This window comes from Dendrobates tinctorius, unplaced genomic scaffold, assembly GCF_039654945.1.
Source record: "Dendrobates tinctorius isolate UK_male_01 unplaced genomic scaffold, ASM3965494v1 ptg000133l, whole genome shotgun sequence".
NCBI classification, from domain to species: Eukaryota; Metazoa; Chordata; class Amphibia; order Anura; family Dendrobatidae; genus Dendrobates; species Dendrobates tinctorius.
In genome coordinates this window covers 29,426,998-29,454,113 of record NW_027361801.1, presented here as the reverse complement: position 1 = coordinate 29,454,113, position 27,116 = coordinate 29,426,998, and positions in this window count along the sequence as shown.

Sequence of the window (27,116 nt, the reverse complement as noted above, 5' to 3'; positions counted from 1 at the left end):
CATATGCTGGGAGGCTTTCTCCAGAGCTGTTTTGGTGTCTCTCCATACCTTAGAAAAATCTTCGGAGAAAGTATCGGCAGCCGGAATGCCAGATGATCCGGAGATGGGAAGAGATATTCCTGGTTGCAGTCTGAAAACAATCTGAAAGGGAAACTTTCCAGAAGATTCACTTACTTGGTTGTTGTAGGAAAATTCGGCCCAGGACAATAAGTCTACCCAGTCGTCATAATGCGTGCTGACATTACTGGACTGGGGATGGTATGCTGAGGAAAAATCCAGTTCAATTCTTACCAATTTACAAACTGCTCTCCAGAATCTTGAGGTAAACTGGACTCCTCTGTCAGAAACGATGTGGAGAGGGAAACCATGGAGACGGAACATGTGCCAGATGAACAGATGCGCCAACTCAGGAGCAGTTGGAAGACCAGGTAGTGGAACGAAGTGGGCCATTTTAGAGAAGCGGTCCACCACTATCCACACCACAGAACAGCCAGATGAGATCGGAAGATCTGTGATGAAGTCCATCGCAATGTGTTGCCAGGGAGCAGACAGAATTGGTAGGGGCTGGAGCCTATCTGCGGGTAGATGCTTGGCCATCTTGTTACGGGCACAAGAAGGGCAGGCTGTGACATACTCCTGAATGTACTTAGCCATAGCAGGCCACAAATAGTACCGGGAGATGAGTTGCAGAGTCTTTCTCTGACCGGCGTGACCAGACAACTTGGATGAGTGACCCCACCGAAGGACACGAGTATGTTCAGAAGCTGACACGAAAGTCTTCCCAGGGGGAAGCCGGGTAAGGTCAGAAGAAGTGACAGCGACTAACCTTGAGGGTTCAATGATGTGCTGCGGTTCTTCCTCCTGATCAGGAGGTAGAAAGGCTCTGGAAAGTGCATCTGCTTTGACATTTTTGTCAGCTGTGCGAAAATGAAGAACAAAATTAAAGCGAGCAAAAAACAAAGCCCAGCGAGCTTGACGAGGATTCAGCCTTGGCGCAGTTTAGAGGTAAGCAAGGTTTTTGTGATCGGTGTATATGACTACCTGATGAAGCGCTCCTTCTAGAAGATGCCTCCACTCCTGCAGAGCCAACTTGATAGCGAACAATTCTCGATCGCCAACGGAATAATTTCTCTCTGCGGAAGAAATAACCTTGGAAAAAAAACCACAGGAGTGCATTCGCCCGGTGGACGATTTCTGGGCTAGTACGGCTCCCGCACCTACTGAAGAGGCATCAACCTCAAGAAAAAATTGTTCATTAGAGTCAGGACGATGAAGAACAGGTGCGACAGCAAAGGCATTTTTTAGAGAAACAAAAGCCTCCTCCGCATCAGGGGGCCAATCCTTGGGATTTGTACCTTTCTGGGTCAGAGCCGAGATGGGCAAAACTCGGGTGGAGAAGTTAGGAATGAATTGTCTGTAGTAGTTGGCAAAGCCCAGAAATCGCTTTATGGTCTTCAACCCAGACGGACGAGGCCACTTGAGTACAGCTGACAACTTCTCTGGATCCATTTTAAATCCTGTGGAGGAAACTGAGGAAAGGCAAAGAGGATTGTTCAAAAAGGCACTTTTCAAACTTGGCATACAGTCTGTTCTCCCTGTGCCTCTGTAAGACTAGGCGTACTTGCCTCCAATGCGAGAAAAAGTCAGTGGAAAAAATCAGAATGTCGTCCAGGTGGACAACAACACAGGTGTAATGCAGATCCCTGAAAATGTAATTGATGAACTCTTGGAAAACAGCGGGTGCATTGCTTAGACCAAACGGCATTACCAGGTACCTGTAGTGACCATCACGGCTGTTGAAGGCTGTTTTCCATTTGTCACCATCCCTGATTCGGATCAAGTTGAAGGCACCTCTGAGATCCAGTTTGGTGAAGATCTTGGCCCCTCGGAGACGGTCAAACAGTTCTGAAATTAGAGGCAAAGGGTACATGTTTTTTACCGTGATCTGGTTCTGTCCCCAGTAGTCAATGCAGGGCCACAAGCATCCGTCCTTTTTCTTCACGAAGAAGAAGCCTGCTCCTGCCGGTGATGATGATTTTCGGATAAACCCTCTGACCAAATTCTCCTGGATGTAGTCCGACATAGCCTGAGTCTCTGCCTGGGAAAGAGGGTAAACTCTCCCATGGGGAGGAGATGTTCCAGGAAGAAGATCTATCGGACAGTCATATGACCTGTGAGGGGGAAGTTTTTCTGCCTCCTTTTTCCCGAAGACATCGGAGAAGGACCAGTAAGCGGATGGTAATCCAGGCAGGGTAGCAGGTTGGACCAGGGGTGAAACTGGTTCAATCCGGTTAAGCAACGGTCCGAGCAGGAATCTCCCCAATGTAGAATTTCGCCTGTTCTCCTATTAAGAACTGGTTTGTGTTTCTGAAACCAAGGCAAACCTAGAAGCAAGGGGTGAGACATACCAGGGTACACATTAAAATGGATTCTTTCAGAATGCATAAGACCTACCCGCAGTAGGTTCCACTGGCACAGTCTGGAATTGGATGGGTTCAGTCAGTGGCTGGCCATCAACAGCGGTCACCCGGAGCGGATTGGGTAGAGCCTGAACTGGTAAGTGGTAGCGATCCACAAGGGTCTTCTGGATAAAACTTCCGGCGGCTCCGGAATCCAACAGACATAGTCCAGAAAATTTTACTGCTCCACAGGTCACGGAGACTGAGATCCGCAATGAAGGAGAGGAATGTTGTCTACCTAGGGTGGCCTCTCCTACCGAACCTAGGCACAGGAGTTTCCCGACTTCTTTGGACAGGAGCGGATCAGGTGTTCGGAACTATCACAATATAGACAGCTTCCGTCTCCTGGCGGCGGCTGGCCAGACTTACTCGATCTACCTCCATAGCTTCGGGAGAAGAAGATGAGGTAGCTATCTTGGAAGAACTAGAGTCCAGGTGGTAGAACCTCTTGTCATGCTTTATCTCCATGGAACGCTCCTGAAAGCGCAGGTCAATCTGGGTTGCCAAGGAAATCAGGTCATCCAATATGGTAGGCCTGTCCCGTCCCGCCAGCTGATCCTTAATTTTTCTAGATAAGCCCTCCCAGAAGGTAGCCAGCAAGGCCTCATTGTTCCAGGACAGCTCAGATGACAGGGTGCTGAACTGAACAGCATACTGAGCCACCGTGAGGGCTCCTTGACGTAAACGAAGCAGGGCAGAAGCGGTCGACGTGACCCGGCCAGGTTCATCGAAGGTCCTGCGAAAACTCTCTAGGAAAGCTTGAAGATCATTAACCAGCGGGTCTCCTCTCTCCCATAACGGGTTTAGCCTGGCGAGAGCCTCTCCGGCTAGATGTGACATAACGAAGCCCACTATGGCACTGTCAGAAGCAAACATGTTTCCCAAGATCTCGAAGTGTAGGGTACACTGATTGAGAAAACCCCGACACTGAATGGGGTCACCATGGAAGCGGGAAGGAGCCGCCAGGCGAGGACCCTTGCTTGCCGTGACAGCAGGTACCTGGTTGTTGCTAGGTGAATCAGGAGCAGCTAGGTTCAGCATAGAATCCATGCGGGTGGACAGGTTACGTAGGTAAGACGTGATCTTGTCCTGTTGATCTTTTAAGCGGGTCACCTCTTGGCACAGTTCCATAGTCGGGGGCCTCTGGGGTCCAGCGGATTCCATGGCTGGAGCAATCTGTAACAAATGGAAGTGGAGGCAGAGATGGTGAAGCTCACATTCGTTTTTATTTTTAAAGTGGAACCTCGGGACCACGGTTCGGGGGGCTCTGAAGGGGTCGTGACTAGTGAGCCCCGGGCACCCGTAGTAAAGCCCCTCAGACAGGGCCAGAATGGAATACCCGGAGGACACAGGTGCTACCTCCAGTTAGACCCAGAACACGTGACAGCTGTCCCAGCGGGACCAAAAGGGATAACAGTAGTTACAGCAGAGTCCGTAATGAGCCGGGTCCTGGATCCGGGTAGATGGTAAGGAGTCGGTTCCAGTGACCTTCTCACAGTCCTCAGACATAGATGGCTGTTGGCGGAACGGGATAGCTTTCGCCCAGATGGTTGCAGATATAACCAGGAAGCACAGGATACAGATATGCTGTGGAGACAGAGAGCATTAGGAAATGCACAGAGACTGCTGATGCAGCGTAGACAGGTTAGCACGAGAACTGGATGTAGCAATGATAGATACTCATTGCTCAAGGGCTCTCTCTATGGAGGAGAGGCCAGAAGTAGCAGCCAGTGTGCTGCCATTGGTTAATTGCATTTTTTGAATAATGCACGCCGTCTCTTTAAGAAGGCAGGAGAGCTGGTGGGCGTGCCCTAATAGCCATAGCTACAGATCTCCCCACAGGGCGCCAGGAGGTGGAGGCAGAAGGGAGACCTGAACGCTGAGCAGCAGCATGAGATCCAGAGGAGGCCGGCTGCCACCCAAGGACAGCACGTAAGGCTCGAGGTGAGTGCCCAGAACAAGGGGCAGTGGCAGACCTGGACGTAGCGCCAGGACGGGGACCAGGTGTAACAGTGGCAGACCTGGGCGCCGCACCAGTACATGGACCGAGTGCCACATATGTGCTCACCACACATCTAGATCAATTCCCTGAGGGGTCTAGTTTCTAAAATGGTGCCTCTTGTGGGGGATTTTCTGACTCAGGCAAAGAGCATATAGTGAGTCAGAGTGTCTGTAGTGTGGAGACATCACTGAGAAGAGGAGCAGAATATGGCCCTAATCCTGAAGAAGTTAAGGGTATGTGAGTATATTTAGAAAAACTCACATTACACTATATGCACACATACAAAGTTGTAATGGAAAACATATTCATGGAAGCGCTTCTTTAAGGCAATGCAGGCTGAAATAATAAAATAGAGAAACATTTTTCAGTTTCTCTAATTTAAGGAAAATATAGCTGTGCAATATAATCTTTCTCCTTTTCTTTAATTTGCTAATTCAATTTTCATGTCCACTGTTTGAATAATAATAATAATAATAATAATAATAATTATTATTATTATTAATATTATTATTATTTATCATAAAACTAATGGCCAAATTTTTATTTTATTTTCCTTATCTCTAATAATAAATAGAAAATAAACAATATTGTTAATAGTTTTTGACATTTTTTAGCATGCAGATTGCTTTCAGTGATTGTAAAGTGCAGAAGAATAAACTGTTGCTGTATGAATAATGAATAGAATTAGAATAACAATTATATTTCTTATCATCAGCAGCATCATAGTTGCTTAGAGAATGCACAACACAAAAAAAGAGTTTGCATTCTCTGCAGCGTGATAAATTATTACTTATTTGCTAAGGTGAATGTTGCAATCCTTATCTGTTATCTTCACACTTCAAAGGTTTTAAAGAATGAATTACAGGTCAAACACCCAAACTGCTGTGCTTTGAATTTTATTAAGTGTTGTAAATGGATCCAATGACTTTAAGCCCTCTTTTTTTCTTTTTATGAATACATTAGTTTTCTGTTACAAATACATTTGGTAATAAGCCAGTGTAATTTGTAAAGTGAAACGAGTTATAGTTTGGAACTTGGAAAAAAGAATCATGTCGCAGTGGATAGTGTACATATATTTTCTTTTTTTTGTCAGTTGCTGCAATATTCAGAGATAATTTAACCACTTTCCGACATCGGGCATAAATATAGGCCGATGTTGGACTCCTTCCATTTGATGTGGGCTCCGGCAATGACCCCACATCTTTCCAGGCACAAGTCAGATTTTTTGAACTGCTGACATGCCTGGATCAGCCGCGGGTGGGATTGTGATCCACTCATGGCTATTAACCTGTTAAATATCACTGCCAAACTCTGACAGCGGCAATTAATATGCACTTCTGGCAATCGCACCAGAAATCTGCCCATCGGTGAACCTCGTCACATGATCGCGGGTTCCAATAGGTTTTCATGATAACCAGAAGTCTCCTGCAGACCTCTATGGTTGTCACTGATGGATTGCTATGAGCACTGCCTGGTGGTGGGTGCTCAAAGCAAGTCAGCAATTCCACAACATACAGGTGATCTGATCATCGCCTCTATGTAGGAGAGCCAATTGGACAAGTGCAGCTTCAAGTCTCCGATAGAGACTATTGAAGCATACAAAAAGTAAAAAAAAGTTTTAAAAAATATTAAAAGAATAAAAAAAATAAAAGTCCAACTCACCCCTCTTTCACATAATTCAAAATAAAACAATAAAAAAATCAAACATACAAATATTTGGTATCAACGCATTCAGTAAAACCAGATCAATCAATATAAAAAAATTAACCCGATCGCTAAATGGCATAACAAGAAAAAAATTCAAAATGCCAGGATTGTTTTTCGCAAAGAATGCAATAACAGGAGATCAAAAGATTGTATCTGCATCAAAATGGTATCATTAAAAATGTCAGCTCGACATGCAAATAATAAGCCCTCAAATAACCCGAGATCACTAAAAATAGAAACGCTACGGGTATCGGAAAATGGCACAATTTTTTTTTATTTTTCTTTAACAAACTTTGGAATTTTGTTTCACCACTTAAATAAAAAAGAACCTAGACATGTTTGGTGTCTATGAACTCGTAATGACCTTGAGAATCATAATTCCAGGAAAATTTTAGCATTTAGTGAATATGGTGAAAAAACAACTGTGGAATTACACTTTTTTGCAAGTACTCCAGCCTTGGAATTTTTTTCCCATTTTCAAGTACATGACATAGTAAATCCATTGATGTAATTCAAAAGTACAACTTGTCCTGCAAAAAACAAGCCCTCACTTGGCCTTTTTGACCAAAAAATAAAAAAGTTATGGCATTGGGAAGAAGGTGAGCAAAAAATGAAAATGCAAAACCAAAAATACCTCTGGTCGCTAAGGGGTTAAAATAGTTATAGATGATAGAAATATCAATTATTGAATTATCTCCATCAGAAAGACACAATAACAGCTACATATAATGCATCTATGAATGAGCAAACTAGAGATGTAACTTTATATTACAGAATGCTTCTGAAATTTGATTATTTTGTCCAAAATGCAATACATTTTCCTCCAAGCGTTAGTTTAATATTCAAGGCTTTACTGATATTAATAGCAAATATTACATCTTTCCAGGAGTTCTTGCCTTCTGTTTCTGGACTTTGTAGCTCTCTTTAATGATACATTCAAAACCTGATCATCTTAATTGTATTGTTGCATAAGACTTAGGGCCCCATCACACATAGTGATGCACCAGCGATCCCGACAATGACATGACTGTGTCAGGATCTCTGGTGCGTCGCTACATGATCGCCGGTGAGCTGTCAAATAGGCAGCTTCACCAGCGATCAGCACCAGCGACACACGGGTAACAAGTGACGCACGTCACTTAGTTACCCACTGTGTACCTTAGTTACCAGCACGCTGGTGCAGGGAGCTGGTAACCGAGGTACACATCGGGTTTCTAAGCAGCGCTCGGCACTTAGAAACCCGATGTGTACCTTGGTTACCTGCTTCCTGCACCAGCGCGCTGGTAACTAAGGTACACACTGGGTTTCTAAGCACTGCGCCCTGTTTAGAAGCCCAATGTGTACCTTAGTTACCAGCGCCAGCTCGCTGATCGCTGGTCTCCCGCCTGTCACACGCAGCGATGCGTACCGGCAAGCAGGAGACCAGTGATCAAAAAAATGTCCTGGCCATTCCAGGATGATCAGCGATGCCCGGCACATGGGCTGGTCGCTGGCAAGTGTCACATACAGTGATCTCGCTGGTGAGATCGCTGTTGCATCACAAAACTTGTAACTCTGCAGCGATCTCGCTAGCGAGATTGCTGTGTGTGACGGGGGCTTTACTGTGACAAAGGTTTAGTCATTGCTGTTCACTGAATTACTCCATGTGGACACTAACTGTGCAGTAAAATCACTGCAATTGATATGTAGAGACAGCATATAGAGGATGTTATTTTAAAACACATTATGGCACTGTAACAATTTCTTCTTAAGTTTAAACAATAAAAACAAAACTAAAGTATTTAAAATAGAAAAAACTAGAAATGGAGTTTGTGAAAAAAACACAAATACTGCTTTATAATCAGTCATACAAATGTAATACAATTTTAAATGAAACCTGTCAGGCTATTAATTCTGCCCAAAGTGAGGGTAGCAAGAGTTAGAACCTAGCTACAGTATCTGCTATCGGACAGACCTGTCAAGCACTGGGAAAAGATGGCTGGGGGCCATAGCCCCTAGACAAGACTATTCTGGTGTTGCCCTCAGCTTTTTCCAGTGCAACCTTAGGTGATTGGCAGGTCTATTGCTATGGGAGAGGCCTATCAATCACAAGTAGCAGCACAAGGAAAAGCCCTCCAGGGGCTGTGCTAGGCAAGTCTTGTTTCAGAATATGAAACACTGAACACTGAAAACATGCTGAAAGAATTCACATGCTTCATTGTGCAAAAAAACATGCAAAGCAAAAAATCCTGATCACAAAAAAAGCCAGCTGTGTGTATGAGATTTCTAAAATCATAGATTTTGCTGGTACTGTAAAACACAGCCGAAAATTTGCATAAAATATCAGCAAAAACGAGTAATGTGGACTTTCTCTGAAACCTTGGCGCATTTTAGACAAAAATAAACCTTGCTTCACAGCAAGGTTCTTATCCCTGCTTCCCACAATGGAGAGGTTATGAAGCTTGTGGCTTCTCGCAGAAAAAGCTGTTGAATGGTAAGTTAGACAAAAAACAGGAAACACGGTTAATTTCATATATCAGTGTCTAATTTTGGCTTCGGTACAACAAATTTGATGACATATTAAAAGTAGTTCATGAATTTGAATTAATGTTTGGAGTCATATGGATTTATGCTGTGTAAGTAGCTATGTTCAATAACGATGATAAAATTCTAAAATAAATACTTCAGAATGTAATTCAGTTAAAAAAAAACTATACATAGATATACAAATATATCTAAAAATCTACATTGGGTACAGAAGGTATTCAGACCCCTTTAAATTTTTCACTCTGTTTCATTGCAGCCATTTGGCAAATTCAAAAAAGTTCATTTTTTTCTCATTAATGTGCACTCTGCACCTCATCTTGACTGAAAAAAAACAGAAATGTAGAAATTTTTGCAAATGATTAAAAAAGAAAAACTGAAATATCACATGGTCATAAGTATCGAGACACTCATTTTTAAATCACATGTTGTCCATTTCCTTGTGATCGCCCTTGAGATGGTTCTACCCTTTCATTGGAGTCCAGCTATGTTTAACTAAACTGATAGGACTTGATTTGGAAAGGCACACACTGGTCTATATAAGACCTCACAGTGCATGTCAGACCAAATGAGAATCATGAGGTTATAGGAACTGGCCAAGGATCACAGAGACAGAATTGTGGCAAGGCACACATCTGGCCAAGACTACAAAAACACTTCTGCAGTACTCAAGGTTACTAAGAACAAAGTGGCCTCCATAATCCTTAAATGGAAGAAGTTTGGGACCACCAGAAGTCTTCCTAGACCTGGTCATCCAGCCAAATTGAGCAATCATGGTAGAAAAGCCTTGGTGAGAGAGGAAAAGAAGAACCCCAATATCTCTGTGGCTGAGCTCTACAGATGCAGTATGGAGGTAAGAGAAAGTTCCACAAAGCCAACTATCACTGCAGCCCTCCACCAGTCGATGTTTATGGCAGAGTGGCCCGATGTAAGCCTCTCTTCAGTGTAAAACATGTGAAAGCCATCATAGAGTTGAATAAAAAAAACACATGAAGGACTCCCAGACTATCAGAAATAAGATTCTCTGGTCTGATGTGATGAAGATAGAACTTTTTGGTGATAATTCTAAGTGGTATGTGTGGAGAAAACCAGGCAATGCTCATCATCTGCCCAAAACAATCCCAACAGTGAAACATGGTGGTGGTGGCAGCATCATGCTATGGGGGTATTTTTCATTTGCAGGGACAGGATGACTGGTTGCAATTGAAAGATACATGAATGTTGCAATGTACTGAGATATCCTGGATGAAAACCTCTTCCAGAGTGCTCTGGACCTCAGATTTGGCCAAAGGTTCACCTTCCAACAAGACAATAACCCTAATCACACAGCTATAATAACAAAGGAGTGGCTTCAGAACAACTATGTGACCATTCTTGACTGGTCTAGCCAAAGCCCTGACCTAAACACAATTGAGCATCTCTGGATCTCTGGAGAGACCTGAAAATGGCTGTCCATCAACATTCACCATCCAAACTGATGAAACTGTAAAGGATCTGCAAGGAAGAATGGCAGAGGATCCCTAAATCCAGGTGTGAAAATCTTGTTGCATCATTCCCAAGAAACTCATGACTTTACTAGCTCAAAAGGGTGCTTCTACTCAATACTGAGCAGAGGGTCTGAATACTTATGACCATGTGATATTTCGGTCTTTTTTAATAAATTTGCAAAAATTTCTACATTTCTGGTTTTTTTTCAGTCAAGATGGGATGCAGAGTATACCTAAATTTACCAAATGGCTGCAATAAAATAAAGAGTGGAAAATGTAAAGGGGTCTGAGTACTTTCTGTATCCACTGTATATAGATGTATAGATATGTTGGATTTAATGGAGCATTTCATGAATCAGTATTTTTTTTTCCTTTTTTCAGTTAAAAATGTACCTGTTCCTGATCCTTTGCTGATGATCACTGCCAGATGGAATCTCTTGCAGTGATAAGGGAGTTTTTCTCTTTGGACATTTCCTGCTTGAATGGGTCATACAGTTTTACCCCTATAGAATGATCAGTCATCTGTGAAGAAACTGGTCAGTTACAAGTTTATTTTTCCTGCAGTGTCACCACAAGAGAAATAAAGTATGCCATAGTTCTGGCTGAAATTAATGGATTGTGTGTGCAAATTATGAATCTAATTGGTTTGATCTGCATCTCAGTGTGCTCACCTGCTTTGCAGACAGGTGCAGGTGCTGCCTTCTACACCTTGCACTAATCTAGTCTGTAAAACAGATCAGAATAATGTATGCTTTGATATTCCCCTTTTGAACCGCTAGCCAGTGTGTAAAAAATGCCCATTTACTCAAAAATATTGGCACAATTGGTTTACGTGTCTTTATTCTCTGGGGTGTGAGAAAACATGTTTGTTTTAATGACAAGAAACTGTTTTTCATTTTGTCAATGGACAAGGATCCTCAATAGAAGACCCCTCTGTAATTAGATGTATGGAAATAAGTTTTTTAAAAACGACATCCTCTTTAACATATTGGCCAAAGAGGGCATCAGAATCCACAATAAGGGTAATCCGAGGGATTTTGTCCAGCATTAGTGGGTAAGGAATTTTGTTTTTAGACTGATATAAAATCGATCTGCAGTATCTAAGTTTTGCATTTCCATTGTGGAACATACAGTGGGGCAAAAAAGTATTTAGTCAGTCAGCAATAGTGCAAGTTCCACCACTTAAAAAGATGAGAGGCGTCTGTAATTTACATCATAGGTAGACCTCAACTATGGGAGACAAACTGAGAAAAAAAAATCCAGAAAATCACATTGTCTGTTTTTTTTTCATTTTATTTGCATATTATGGTGGAAAATAAGTATTTGGTCAGAAACAAAATTTCATCTCAATACTTTGTGATATATCCTTTGTTGGCAATGATAGAGGTCAAACGTTTTCTGTAAGTCTTCACAAGGTTGCCACACACTGTTGTTGGTATGTTGGCCCATTCCTCCATGCAGATCTCCTCTAGAGCAGTGATGTTTTTGGCTTTTCGCTTGGCAACACGGACTTTCAACTCCCTCCAAAGGTTTTCTATAGGGTTGAGATCTGGAGACTGGCTAGGCCACTCCAGGACCTTGAAATGCTTCTTACGAAGCCACTCCTTCGTTGCCCTGGCGGTGTGCTTTGGATCATTGTCATGTTGAAAGACCCAGCCACATTTCATCTTCAATGCCCTTGCTGATGGAAGGAGGTTTGCACTCAAAATCTCACGATACATGGCCCCATTCATTCTTTCATGTACCCGGATCAGTCGTCCTGGCCCCTTTGCAGAGAAACAACCCCAAAGCATGATGTTTCCACCACCATGCTTTACAGTAGGTATGGTGTTTGATGGATGCAACTCAGTATTCTTTTTCCTCCAAACACGACAAGTTGTGTTTCTACCAAACAGTTCCAGTTTGGTTTCATCAGACCATAGGACATTCTCCCAAAACTCCTCTGGATCATCCAAATGCTCTCTAGCAAACTTCAGACGGGCCCGGACATGTACAGGCTTAAGCAGTGGGACACGTCTGGCACTGCAGGATCTGAGTCCATGGTGGCGTAGTGTGTTACTTATGGTAGGCCTTGTTACATTGGTCCCAGCTCTCTGCAGTTCATTCACTAGGTCCCCCCGCGTGGTTCTGGGATTTTTGCTCACCGTTCTTGTGATCATTCTGACCCCACGGGGTGGGATTTTGCGTGGAGCACCAGATCGAGGGAGATTATCAGTGGTCTTGTATGTCTTCCATTTTCTAATTATTGCTCCCACAGTTGATTTCTTCACTCCAAGCTGGTTGGTTATTGTAGATTCAGTCTTCCCAGCCTGGTGCAGGGCTACAATTTTGTTTCTGGTGTCCTTTGACAGCTCTTTGGTCTTCACCATAGTGGAGTTTGGAGTCAGACTGTTTGAGGGTGTGCACAGGTGTCTTTTTATACTGATAACAAGTTTAAACAGGTGCCATTACTACAGGTAATGAGTGGAGGAAAGAGGAGACTCTTAAAGAAGAAGTTACAGGTCTGTGAGAGCCAGAAATCTTGATTGCTTGTTTCTGACCAAATACTTATTTTCCACCATAATATGCAAATAAAATGAAAAAAAAACAGACAATGTGATTTTCTGGATTTTTTTTTATCAGTTTGTCTCCCATAGTTGAGGTCTACCTATGATGTAAATTACAGACGCCTCTCATCTTTTTAAGTGGTGGAACTTGCACTATTGCTGACTGACTAAATACTTTTTTGCCCCACTGTATGTAGATGATAATATCCATGCCTCCAGATCTTGGCAAAACAATGGCGTACTGCTTCTGAAATATATTTAATTTATTATTGTATATGTAACCTGTTCTTACATTAAAACAATGCTCATTTACACATGCTTTAAAGATTGTGAGATTTGGCTCACATTCTTAGGCAGCAAGTGCACTCCATTAAATAGATTACAAAGCTTGATGAGAAATTCATAATCAATTGAATCTCATAAATTTCTTATGACATATTTGATTTAGTATTTTATTGATTAGATTTCCAAGAAGATTTTTGTTAAGAAAGAAGCACACAGAATTTTTTTCTCCATGTTTTATGGGTATTATTTTAACCGAAAATACATCTAATAAGTGCCCAGAAAAATTTCCAATATATTCCTAATGCAGTAACTCTCAGAAATGAAGATTGTTAAGTAATTAGCTTTGCTTCTCATTTAAGCTTCTCTTAAAGCCTGCTCTGTTATGACAAGAACAATATTGATATGTATGCAATCAAGACTGTGCGAAAATCCCTTCTTATGAAATCTGTTTTAAATATCTGACACTGTGAGAAAAACTGTTATGTGATAAATTCTTGTGGATGAATGTAATAATTTTAAGACTTTTTATATTATAAGCCATTCCATTATCAAATTACCTGTTTGCAACAGTGCTCAAAGTGCCTGGTTTGCAGTTGTGCTATTATTTTATGCTTATACAAAAATTAAAAAAAAGAGATTGGAGAAAATCTATCCAAGTACTTCAGTGACATGCAAAAAGAGAGTTATCCAATAATAAGGGCTGAATTCAATCACTTTTAAGCTCTTTAACACACAGTCATAGTAATGTCAAAGTGTCCTCACTATAGAAACAGATGGTAGCCCAAAACTATTAAACAGCCCAATTAATTATGCAGCGCACTGCTGGACTTATCATGTTTAAAATTAAAAAATCCCAAAACTATCCCTCTAACTCACTTGTGGTCAAGCATACCATTCTTTGCAGAATTCTTACTAAAATTGATGCTAACGATGTCAGGGGTAGCACAATATCTTGCTGTGACTGAGATGAGTGATGTGTCATTTATTTCATAACGTCTTCTGCTTCCTCCCAATAATATTTTTGCCAAAGGAAAATTGTGATCTGCTTTGAGCAATACTACTGCCCAGATGACTGGTTCCAGCTCCAGTGGTTGTACATCTGCTGCTAGAGTCTCCCACATTCTTTTTTACGTCATTTGCATAACCCTGTCCAATGTCATTGCCAATTTTTCTTTTTACCATACATTTTATACAACACTATAATAAAATTTTGAAAATAATTTTAACCCTATTTACTGTATTCAACTCTTGCCAAAAAGGATGTAACAAGAAAAGCTAGGTAAGTACATAAAGAATTGGTGGCAGGCCACGGTATAGACGTGTTGTGTACAGTTGTCAAATTGGATTTGTAAAACTTTTAGATTCTAAAAAAGCAATGATTGCCCCATTTCCAAAAAGCATTTCCCATGAAATGCAAAAACTCAGTTCAGTCATTTATTACTAACAAGCACACTGTCACAACTCTGTTGTCGGGTGTCCCGAGAACAGGGGCTACATACCTGTCCCTAGTGATAGGGCTCCCTAGCTTGCCCTGTTCCCGAGATGACTTCTGATTGTGAAGACGCCTGGGCCACGTACTTTGCCTTAGCTCCTTATTCCACCCTCAGTCTGTACCCTATCTCAATCCAGCGAAGAGAGGAGTAGTAGTGTACCATAATACACTAACTAGACTAACAATGTAATATGAACAAGGATAACAAAAAATACATAACATACACACATACAACTAAGGAAAGCACTGGGGAGTGGAGGATGGGTTTAAACCAAAGTAGGAGAAGAAAGGTAATAATCATTGTTGTGAGTTCATTTTTCCCTTCACCATTGAGGTCTGATGAACTCCCTCTTCTTGTGAAGGAAGGTAGTGAGGCTGATTACCAAACACATGGGCAGCTAGATGATGACTGGGTGGCTGGAATTGAGGACTGGATATAAGGCTGCCAACGCCCTTCTTCCTGGCTGGTGATTTTCCTGCTGGATTCTTGGAGACCAGTCTGATTCCTGCATCTCAAAGCTAAGTTTTCTGCTCTTCTTTGTACTCTTCAGTTTTGTTTTTGTTTTGCCTTGTTTTTTGGGAGTTCTGCCATCCCCAGCCGGGGGTGAGCTGAATTCCATTTTTGTCTCTGATCTGTTGATATTTTGCTCTGTCTTCAGAATATACCTGAGTGCTGATATAGTCTTTTAAAGCCTAGAGACTTCAGGGCCTGTTTTTCCTATCAGTCGGTTGGCTCATTTTGTTAGGGTTTTTGCGGATGGCAGACAGCAGCTTTCCTATCCTGTCCTATGTAGTTAGCTTGGGCCCCATCATTTGCTCAACCTATCTTTCTATCTGTGTTAGTGTTTTCATCTTGCTTCACCGTCATTATATGTTGGGGGCTGCCTAGTGCTTTGGGGTCTGCTCTGGGGCAGTTTAGTTTTTCCCCTTTCTGTCTTTAGGCTATATAGTTCTCCGGCTGTGATCGAGGGGGTCTAGGGCACCGTAGGATCCCCCCACGGCTACTGCTAGTTGTTGTGGATAGGTTCAGGGGTCTGCAATCCGATAGCTGCCAACCTCTCTGGTTTTTCTGGACTTAGCTGGTATTTTGTTTTTTCCTCCTTCGGTGACTCATCATAACAGAATCACCAGCCATACTGCAGATCCTAGGGTACTCAATAGCAGGAGAGAATTGTAAAAAGAAAAAAAAAAAAGAAAGTGTCAGAATTATTTTTTTTTTTTATTTGTGTGCCTATTTTTTCCTCTATATATCTGAGGCCGTAGGGGGAATTTTTCTCTCAATGGAGATGAAGCAATTGTCTGATCATGTGGAGCAGCTCGCTGCTGAAGTGTGGGGAATCGGGAACTGTTGGCCATGAAATGGGCATTTGAGGAGTGGAGACATTGGTTGGAGGGAGTCAAACACCAAGTTGTGGTCCTTACTGACCACAAGAATTTGATTTACCTGGAGTCGGCCATGCGCTTGAATCCTAGACAGGCTAGGTGGGCCTTGTTTTTCACACGTTTTGATTTTGTGGTCTCTTTTCTTCCGGGCACTAAGAATGTCAAGGCAGACGCCCTCTCTAGGAGTTTCCTTGCTGATTCTCCTGTTGTGACTAAGCCTGCTACCATCTTAGGCGAGGGGGTAGTTCTTTCTGCCATCTCGCCCGATTTGAGACGTGCTCTGGAAGAGTTTCAGGAGGACAAACCTGAGCGCTGTCCTAGTGGAAAGTTGTATGTTCCTGACCAGTGGAGGAAGAGAGTGATGTCTGAAGTTCATTGCTCTGCATTGGCTGGTCATCCAGGTATTTTTGGTACTAGAGATCTGGTGAGTCGGTCTTTTTGGTGGCCCGCCTTGTCTCATGATGTCAGGAATTTTGTGCAGTCCTGTGGGACTTGCTCCCGATCTAAACCTTGTTCTCGCTCTAGTGGCTTGTTGATGCCTTTGCCGGTGCCCAGGAGGCCATGGACCCATATTTCAATGGATTTTATCTCTGATATGCCTGTCTCTCAGAGAATGACTGTTATTTGGGTGATTTGTGATAGATTCTCTAAGATGGTCCATCTTGTACCACTCCCTAAGTTGCCATCTTCCTCTGAGTTGGTGCCCTTGTTTTTGCAACAGGTGGTTCGCTTGCACGGGATTCCTGAGAACATTGTATCTGACAGAGGAGTTCAGTTTGTGTCTAGATTTTGGAGGACTTTCTGTTCCAAACTGGGAATTCAGTTGTCCTTCTCCTCTGCGTTTCACCCTCAGACCAATGGGCAGACAGAGAGAACAAACCAGACTTTGGAGTCGTATTTGAGATGTTTTATTTCTGCCGATCAGGATGATTGGGTTTCATTTTTGCCCTTGGCCGAATTTGCTTTAAATAATAGAGCTAGTTCTGCCACTTTGATGTCACCTTTTTTTTGTAACTTTGGTTTTCACCCTCGATTTTCTTCGGGGCAGGTGGAGGCTTCTGCCTGTCCAGGTGTTGACACTGTGGTGGAGAGAATGCACCAGATCTGGGACCAAGTAGTGGATAAGTTGTCTCTCTCCCAGGAAAAGGCCCAGCGGTTTTCCAACCGGCGAAGGACCGTTGGTCCCCAGTTTAAGGTGGGTGATATGGTTTGGTTGTCATCAAAAAATATCGCTATGAAGGTGGCTTCTCCTAAGTTTAAGCCTAGATTTATTGGACCTTACAAGATTTTGGAGATTATTAATCCGGTCTCTTTTCGGTTGGCTCTTCCTGTCACATTTAAAATTCATAATGTGTTTCATAAGTCCTTGTTGAAGAGGTTTGTTGAACCAGTAGTTCCTGTGGTGGCACCTCCTGACCCTATATTGGTTGAAGGTAACATGGAATATGAAGTAGAGAAGATACTGGATTCCCGTCTGGCTAGACGGAGACTCCAGTATTTGGTTAAGTGGAAGGGTTATGGTCAGGAGGATAATTCCTGGGTCTCTGCCTCTGATATTCATGCCGAAAGATTGGTGCATGCCTTTCATCGGGCTCACCCGGATCGCCCTGGTGGCATGGATGAGGGTTCGGTGACCCCTCCTCAAGGGGGAGGTACTGTTGTGAGTTCATTTTTCCCTTCACCATTGAGGTCTGATGAACTCCCTCCTCTTGTGAAGGAAGGTAGTGAGGCTGGTTACCAAACACATGGGCAGCTAGATGATGACTGGGTGGCTGGAATTGAGGACTGGATATAAGGCTGCCGACGCCCTTCTTCCTGGCTGGTGATTTTCCTGCTGGATTCTTGGAGACCAGTCTGATTCCTGCATCTCAAAGCTAAGTTTTCTGCTCTTCTTTGTACTCTTCAGTTTTGTTTTTGTTTTGCCTTGTTTTTTGGGAGTTCTGCCTTCCCCAGCCGGGGGTGAGCTGAACTCCATTTTTGTCTCTGATCTGTTGATATTTTGCTCTGTCTTCAGAATATACCTGAGTGCTGATATAGTCTTTTAAAGCCTAGAGACTTCAGGGCCTGTTTTTCCTATCAGTCGGTTGGCTCATTTTGTTAGGGTTTTTGCGGATGGCAGACAGCAGCTTTCCTATCCTGTCCTATGTAGTTAGCTTGGGCCCCATCATTTGCTCAACCTATCTTTCTATCTGTGTTAGTGTTTTCATCTTGCTTCACCGTCATTATATGTTGGGGGCTGCCTAGTGCTTTGGGGTCTGCTCTGGGGCAGTTTAGTTTTTCCCCTTTCTGTCTTTAGGCTATATAGTTCTCCGGCTGTGATCGAGGGGTCTAGGGCACCGTAGGAACCCCCCACGGCTACTGCTAGTTGTTGTGGATAGGTTCAGGGGTCTGCAATCCGATAGCTGCCAACCTCTCTGGTTTTTCTGGACTTAGCTGGTATTTTGTTTTTTCCTCCTTCGGTGACTCATCATAACAGAATCACCAGCCATACTGCAGATCCTAAGGTACTCAATAGCAGGAGAGAATTGTAAAAAAAAAAAAAAAAAGAAAGTGTCAGAATTATTATTTTTTTTTTATTTGTGTGCATATTTTTTCCTCTATATCTCTGAGGCCGTAGGGGGAATTTTTCTCTCAATGGAGATGAAGCAATTGTCTGATCATGTGGAGCAGCTCGCTGCTGAAGTGTGGGGAATCGGGAACTGTTGGCCATGAAATGGGCATTTGAGGAGTGGAGACATTGGTTGGAGGGAGTCAAACACCAAGTTGTGGTCCTTACTGACCACAAGAATTTGATTTACCTGGAGTCGGCCATGCGCTTGAATCCTAGACAGGCTAGGTGGGCCTTGTTTTTCGCACGTTTTGATTTTGTGGTCTCTTTTCTTCCGGGCACTAAGAATGTCAAGGCAGACGCCCTCTCTAGGAGTTTCCTTGCTGATTCTCCTGTTGTGACTAAGCCTGCTACCATCTTAGGCGAGGGGGTAGTTCTTTCTGCCATCTCGCCCGATTTGAGACGTGCTCTGGAAGAGTTTCAGGAGGACAAACCTGAGCGCTGTCCTAGTGGAAAGTTGTATGTTCCTGACCAGTGGAGGAAGAGAGTGATGTCTGAAGTTCATTGCTCTGCATTGGCTGGTCATCCAGGTATTTTTGGTACTAGAGATCCGGTGAGTCGGTCTTTTTGGTGGCCCGCCTTGTCTCATGATGTCAGGAATTTTGTGCAGTCCTGTGGGACTTGCTCCCGATCTAAACCTTGTTCTCGCTCTAGTGGCTTGTTGATGCCTTTGCCGGTGCCCAGGAGGCCATGGACCCATATTTCAATGGATTTTATCTCTGATATGCCTGTCTCTCAGAGAATGACTGTTATTTGGGTGATTTGTGATAGATTCTCTAAGATGGTCCATCTTGTACCACTCCCTAAGTTGCCATCTTCCTCTGAGTTGGTGCCCTTGTTTTTGCAACAGGTGGTTCGCTTGCACGGGATTCCTGAGAACATTGTATCTGACAGAGGAGTTCAGTTTGTGTCTAGATTTTGGAGGACTTTCTGTTCCAAACTGGGAATTCAGTTGTCCTTCTCCTCTGCGTTTCACCCTCAGACCAATGGGCAGACAGAGAGAACAAACCAGACTTTGGAGTCGTATTTGAGATGTTTTATTTCTGCCGATCAGGATGATTGGGTTTCATTTTTGCCCTTGGCCGAATTTGCTTTAAATAATAGAGCTAGTTCTGCCACTTTGATGTCACCTTTTTTTTGTAACTTTGGTTTTCACCCTCTATTTTCTTCGGGGCAGGTGGAGGCTTCTGCCTGTCCAGGTGTTGACACTGTGGTGGAGAGAATGCACCAGATCTGGGACCAAGTAGTGGATAAGTTGTCTCTCTCCCAGGAAAAGGCCCAGCGGTTTTCCAACCGGCGTAGGACCGTTGGTCCCCAGTTTAAGGTGGGTGATATGGTTTGGTTGTCATCAAAAAATATCGCTATGAAGGTGGCTTCTCCTAAGTTTAAGCCTAGATTTATTGGACCTTACAAGATTTTGGAGATTATTAATCCGGTCTCTTTTCGGTTGGCTCTTCCTGTCACATTTAAAATTCATAATGTGTTTCATAAGTCCTTGTTGAAGAGGTTTGTTGAACCAGTAGTTCCTGTGGTGGCACCTCCTGACCCTATATTGGTTGAAGGTAACATGGAATATGAAGTAGAGAAGATACTGGATTCCCGTCTGGCTAGACGGAGACTCCAGTATTTGGTTAAGTGGAAGGGTTATGGTCAGGAGGATAATTCCTGGGTCTCTGCCTCTGATATTCATGCCGAAAGATTGGTGCGTGCCTTTCATCGGGCTCACCCGGATCGCCCTGGTGGCATGGATGAGGGTTCGGTGACCCCTCCTCAAGGGGAAGGTACTGTTGTGAGTTCATTTTTCCCTTCACCATTGAGGTCTGATGAACTCCCTCCTCTTGTGAAGGAAGGTAGTGAGGCTGGTTACCAAACACATGGGCAGCTAGATGATGACTGGGTGGCTGGAATTGAGGACTGGATATAAGGCTGCCGACGCCCTTCTTCCTGGCTGGTGATTTTCCTGCTGGATTCTTGGAGACCAGTCTGATTCCTGCATCTCAAAGCTAAGTTTTCTGCTCTTCTTTGTACTCTTCAGTTTTGTTTTTGTTTTGCCTTGTTTTTTGGGAGTTCTGCCATCCCCGGCCGGGGGTGAGCTGAACTCCATTTTTGTCTCTGATCTGTTGATATTTTGCTCTGTCTTCAGAATATACCTGAGTGCTGATATAGTCTTTTGAAGCCTAGCGACTTCAGGGCCTGTTTTTCCTATCAGTCGGTTGGCTCATTTTGTTAGGGTTTTTGCGCATGGCAGACAGCAGCTTTCCTATCCTGTCCTATGTAGTTAGCTTGGGCCCCATCATTTGCTCAACCTATCTTTCTATCTGTGTTAGTGTTTTCATCTTGCTTCACCGTCATTATATGTTGGGGGCTGCCTATTGCTTTGGGGTCTGCTCTGGGGCAGTTTAGTCTTTCCCCTTTCTGTCTTTAGGCTATATAGTTCTCCGGCTGTGATTGAGGGGTCTAGGGCACCGTAGGAACCCCCCACGGCTACTGCTGGTTGTTGTGGATAGGTTCAGGGGTCTGCAATCCGATAGCTGCCAACCTCTCTGGTTTTTCTGGACTTAGCTGGTATTTTGTTTTTTCCTCCTTCGGTGATTCATCATAACAAATCATGCACTCAAAAGCTAGCAATAGTCACAGATAAATCCACCAAACTCTTTCTCCAATATCAACCACCAACAGCCTCAAATCATGCAGCAAAAGCTACCTCTGACAATGAGTGTAAGCCAGAACATACTGTAGATTATATAGGGGATGGGATTGGCTAACAGTGCACAGCTGAGAGCCTTAATGCAGGAAAGCTTCCAGTAGCTCTCAACTGAGCAGATTAACCCCCACCCACACAGATGGACTTACATTAGACCTCATCTTCTCTCACCTCTGTTCCCCATCTATTCTCACAACCTCTCCCTTCCCCCTCTCTGACCACCATCTACTCACCTTCTCATCCTTGTCCTCCTCACCTGCCCCCCCATGCCCAACCAGTAGCACATCCTCGCAGAAACCTCGCACACCTAGACATCCACAGACTCTCAGACTCCCTTCTACCTCTGTCCTCCATATCTTCACTCCACAACAAGGACAGTGTCACCGCTTTCTACCACGCCACCCTCACATCAGCCATACTCAGTCGCTCCTCTCATGCATGGCAAAGTGTGACAAACCAATAGGCAACCCTGGCACAACAACCTCACCAAAAAACTTCGACAAGCATCCAGGGTTGCAGAGCAGCGTTGGAAGAAAACATGCCTGCCAGATGACTTCACTACTTTCAAACAAGCTACACTTGCCTTTAAATCAGCCATCACCTCTGCTAAACAGACCTATTTCACAAACCTTGTATCTTCATTATCCCACAACCCAAAACAACTGTTCAGCACATTTATCTCTCTCCTCCGCCCACCACTGCCACTTCCAACTCCCCTCATCTCTGCTGAGGACTTTGCCACCTACTTCAAAAACAACATCGACCAAACAAGGCAAGCCTTTACAGTTCCACCACCCCAACTGCTCCACATACCAGACCTCTGCCTTTCCCTAATAACCTCCCTCTCCAACATCACTGAAGGAGAGCTTACTTAACTCCTTTTCTTTTCCAAATTACACCTCACCACCTGTGCACTTGACCCCATCCCTTCCCACCTGCTCCCCAACCTCACTAACATGATCATTCCAGCTCTAACCCATCTCTAGAACCTATCCCTATAACTTCTGGTACCTTCCCCTCTGCCTTCAAACATGCCAACATCATACCTATCCTCAAAAAATAAAACCTTGACCCAACTGCTATGCCCAGCTATCGCCCCATATCACTACTCCCGTTTGCTTCCATACTCCTTGAACAGCATGTCCATGCTCAACTTTCCTCCCACCTCTCATCTAACTCCCTCCTTGACATCCTGCAATCTGGCTTCCGCCCCCACCACTCCATTGAAACTGCCCTGACCAAAATTACTAATGACTTACAGCCAAAGCTAACAGATAGTTCTCCATCCTCCTCCTTCTTGACCTGTCCTCTGCCTTTGACACAGTTGACCACTGCCTACTGCTACAGATTCTTTCTTCCTTTGGCATAAAAGACCTTGCCCTATCTTGGATTTCCTCATACCTTTCTGACCGCACATTCAGCGTTTCCCACTCCCACACTACATCCTCATCCCGCCCCCTCTCTGTTGGAGTCCCCCAAGGCTCTGTCCTGGGGCCCCTACTTTTTTCCATCTATACTCTTGGCCTAGGACAACTTATAAAGTCCCATGGCTTCCAGTACCACCTGTATGCAGATGACACTCAGATCTACCTCTCTGGCCCAGATGTCACCTCTCTGCTGTCCAGAATCCCAGAGTGTCTATCAGCCATATCCTCCTTTTTCACCTCTTGCTTCTTAAAACTCAACGTAGACAAAACTGAACTCATTATCTTTCCTCCATCTCACGTATCATCCCTACCCGATCTATCTATTATGGTAATGGGCATCACGCTCTCTCCGACACCTGAAATCCACTGCCTCCGAGTATCTTTCGACTCTGCCCTTTCCTTCAAATCACACGTCCAAACTCTTGCCACCTCCTGTCGCCTCCAACTCAAAAATATTTCCAGAATCTGTCCCTTCCTCAGTCCTCAATCTACTAAAACTCTTGTACATGCCCTCATCATTTCCCGTCTTGACTACTGCAACACTGTCCTCTGTGGCCTCCCTGCCAACTCTCTTGCACCACTCTAGTCTGTCCTCAATTCTGCTGCCCGACTAATCCACCTCTCTCCTCGCTACTCCCCTGTCTCTCCCCTCTGCAAATCCCTCCATTGGCTCCCAATTCCCCAACGAATCCAGTTCAAACTACTAACACTGACCTACAAAGCCATCCACAACCTTTCCCCTCCCTATATCTCTGAACTGATCTCCCAATATCTTCCCTCACGTAATCTTCGATCCTCCCAAGACCTCCTACTCTCCTCCACACTTATTTGTTCCTCACACAACCGCCTCCAAGATTTCTCCTGAATATCCCCTATCCTCTGGAATACCATGCCTCAACACGTCCGATTATCCACCACCTTCGGATCCTTCAAACAGAACCTGAAAATCCATCTTTTCAGGAAAGTTTACAGCCTGCAATAACCATTCTGCCACCTCACCACCGCCTGAGCTGCTGCACCCCGACCTTCTGTCTCTTCCCCACTATCCCGTAGAATATAAGTCCACAAGGACAGGGTCCTCTCCCCTCTGTACCAGTCCGTCATTGTAAATTTGTTTACTGTTAACGATATCTATAACTTTGTGTGTAACGATATCTATAACTTTGCATGTAACCCCTGTTCCCATGTACAGCGCCATGGAATTATTGGCGCTATATAAATAAATAATAATAATAATAATTAACCCCTTCACTACTAAAAGAACATTACATCATTTAATATGAAGGTGAAGTGCTTCTAAACAGTGTAAGACTAGGAGAAATCAGACACTGCGGCCTTCTGGCTCCTTTCTGTCATGGTAAACCCATGGCACACTGTTTCTGACTGATGCTTATTTCAGATTTTTGTTTACCTTGCTGCTGCTTTCAAGTGCATTAAAAAAATGAGAAAAAATGTTTAATTGTAACTCAAATGCACTGATGCTAACTACACATTATCATTGATCAATCACAGAGTCTCTCAATCCCCTATCAATTGAATCTCTGTATTATTCACAGACTACTACTTCTTTATTGCTGCAGTTGTATGACTCATTACTGTCTGGAGTATTTCTCCAAAGTTTTAGTAATATCAGCTCTGACATCTTCTCACTATCCTTAATCATTATAAAATGGCTGCTAGATTCCTTGCCTGGCTTTTAGCAGTCTGCCCTAATTGGTTGTACTATACATTGTGATGTTATAACTTTAAGGCATTATGTGAAAACCTGCGTGGCTGTGCTTAAAATATTTTAAGCCTTCTGTGACTGCTGCAATCTTCTTCAATGTGTGATTTCTGCAAATTTAAATGCAAGTTGTTCAAATTTACCTGAACTCGTAAATTTCAAAACATTCAACTTTAATTTCATTTACATTAATTTGATTCACCCATCTTTTTTAACAAATAGTCTTTAAAAAATCACAATGCACTCATTGTAGAATGACAATTTGTGACTTGTTTGATCAAATTTAATTTTTTTTGGATGTTATATACTTAAATAAATCTGTCATTAGAACAAAACTCCTAGAAGAGAAACACATTGTTAGGCAAAAGGATTATCCTGCTGTGCGGGATAGATCCCAGGCCTTGTTGGGTGCTGTGGTCTCCCATTTGGTCTCGGCTGCTAGGACTGCTTCTCAGCATTGACAATGGTCCTAGCATCTTGCTCAGGCTTGTGCCATGTGTTTGGGTACTGCTGACTATCCAGCTAAGCCTTTAGTAACCTGTGCCATATAGGTGAAGCCTTGCGCTCTGGAGGCTAAGTCCAGAGATCACCCTACTGAGCATGTCTGTGATGTGGCATTTTCCTATTGGAGATCAGATGTCAGTTACTCTGGTGATATGGCAGCTCCGGATTGGTCCATGGGCAAGGTCCTGTCTGTCTGGACATGAGTCTGATGTATAAAAGGCTCTCTGAGATGCATGCTGGTGTGCTAGTATCATTTATGGTTGGTGTGTGAGTTAGGGCTTTTTGGACCCACTTGGCTTACCATCTGTTTCCCACATGTGTGCGGTAAGCACAGTGGACATAGAGGGTAAGTTCCAACCAAAGAGCTGAGCTCCCCTGTGAAGTCAACAGGATTTGCAGTTAGCGCCAGTTTTTGGATTTTTCTTGTGTCTCAGCATCTATTTTGGCCACATGTGTGATTGACACAGGTAAGTTACAGTGCGAGCTCAACCCATTAGCTCTACCTCTCTGTGAAGCCAGCAGAGCTGAGTATTGTGCGTTATGTTCAAACCTCGTGGAGTTAACGCAGTCCTATTAAGGAGTTTGCTCGCTGTCTTTAGTTTGCTATTGTTCACATTAGTAGCAGTTTCACATCTCTGCATGGTGGATCCAGGTTGCAATCATGCTTTATTGTTTATTTTATTTAGTGTGATCTGCCAACCCTAGCACACATCTATAATATATAACCTGTTATTGTACAGGGGTTTTTGGGGCACTAAGTGTCCATTTTTTCTAGTGTTCTTTTACCATAATACTTGCATAAAATGCCCCAGAAATAATTTTCTGCTACTGAAAAAATGGGGTGTATCCAGCAGATGGAGATGTCAGAATTGTTTAACCTTAAATCACTATTATTGAAGTTTGTCTAAGTGTTAATACTCTGTCTGCTTTATTTTATTGAATTGTTAATAAGTAATGACCTGTGTTCCCAGGATCTTCTGTTTCACCTTTTCTGTAAAAGAATAGACAATAGTATTGTGATTTACCACCAATATTATATATTCTGTACAGAACAGGATGAAATTGCTGTCTTTCCCAAGCAAACCTGGCAAGTAGTAAGCCTAGCTAGGTTCATCGTAATCTCGCTATATCCCTGAGAAACTACTGTCCGCTATGGGAGTAGAAGAACTTTAGCTGCATGTATATAAGGTTGCAAAAGAAGTTTTAAATTACTTTTCAGTCTAACATACAAACTTCACCTACAATATAAGGTAGATAAATACATTGTCTTTTCCCTCTCATGAATAAGTCAAAGTGATTTATTACTGTACATTTATTTTTCACGAACTTTGTAGCAATTGAATGTTTCAAATTTATAGAATTAAATTTTTTGTTTTTCTTAATAACATCCTAATTCCAAGTGATTGCAGATTCCATTTTACAAATGCTATGAATTATGTTAAAAGTATAGCATATTAGTTAATCAAGTAAATTTCCCAAAAAGTCTTTTCCATAATGCAAATCACCTGATGAATCAATTTTTACTATTTATTTAAATGGATTTTGTCAGCAGGATTTTGTTACCTCATTTGAGACTTTCATAATTTAGGCAAAGAAAAGCTGAATCCACAGATGTATCATAGAGAGTAATAATTGCAGCTGTTCTCATGCAATTCAAGCTGTTAGATTTAGCAATTCAGCCAAGCCAAAAAGCTGCCCCTGCCCACATCAGGCTCTCCATGTGCATAGTCCAATAGACAGTGATATGCTTAGTTGCTAGATTAGTCTGGCAATGTTAATCTCTTAAGGTACTGTCACACTTAGCGATGTACCAGCGATCCCGCCCAGCGATATGACGCGGTCAGGATCGCTGGTACATCGCTAAGTGGTCACTAGTGAGTTGCCACACAGGCAGATCTCACCAGCAACATCGCAGGGGTCAGGGGTCGCTACTTACCTGTCAGACGAGGCGATACTGACGTCCTCCTGCCCGCGTCCACGCATCACTCATCGTCACAGCAGGAAGCCCAGCAGGAAGCTGACGACGAGAAACCGTCCAGGACGTTCTCGCGTGATCAGTGATAACCAGCGGGGGAGCCGGTCGGAGGTAAGTATCAGACATAGCGATATCGCTAGCAATATTGCTATAACGTCACAAAAACCAGTGACATTATAGCGATATTGCTAGCGATATCGCTTAGTGTGACAGGCCCTTTACTGATACTGTTAGTCCTTCACAGTTAGTAAACAACAGCAGAGCACTTTGACAAGTGACACATCCGTGAAA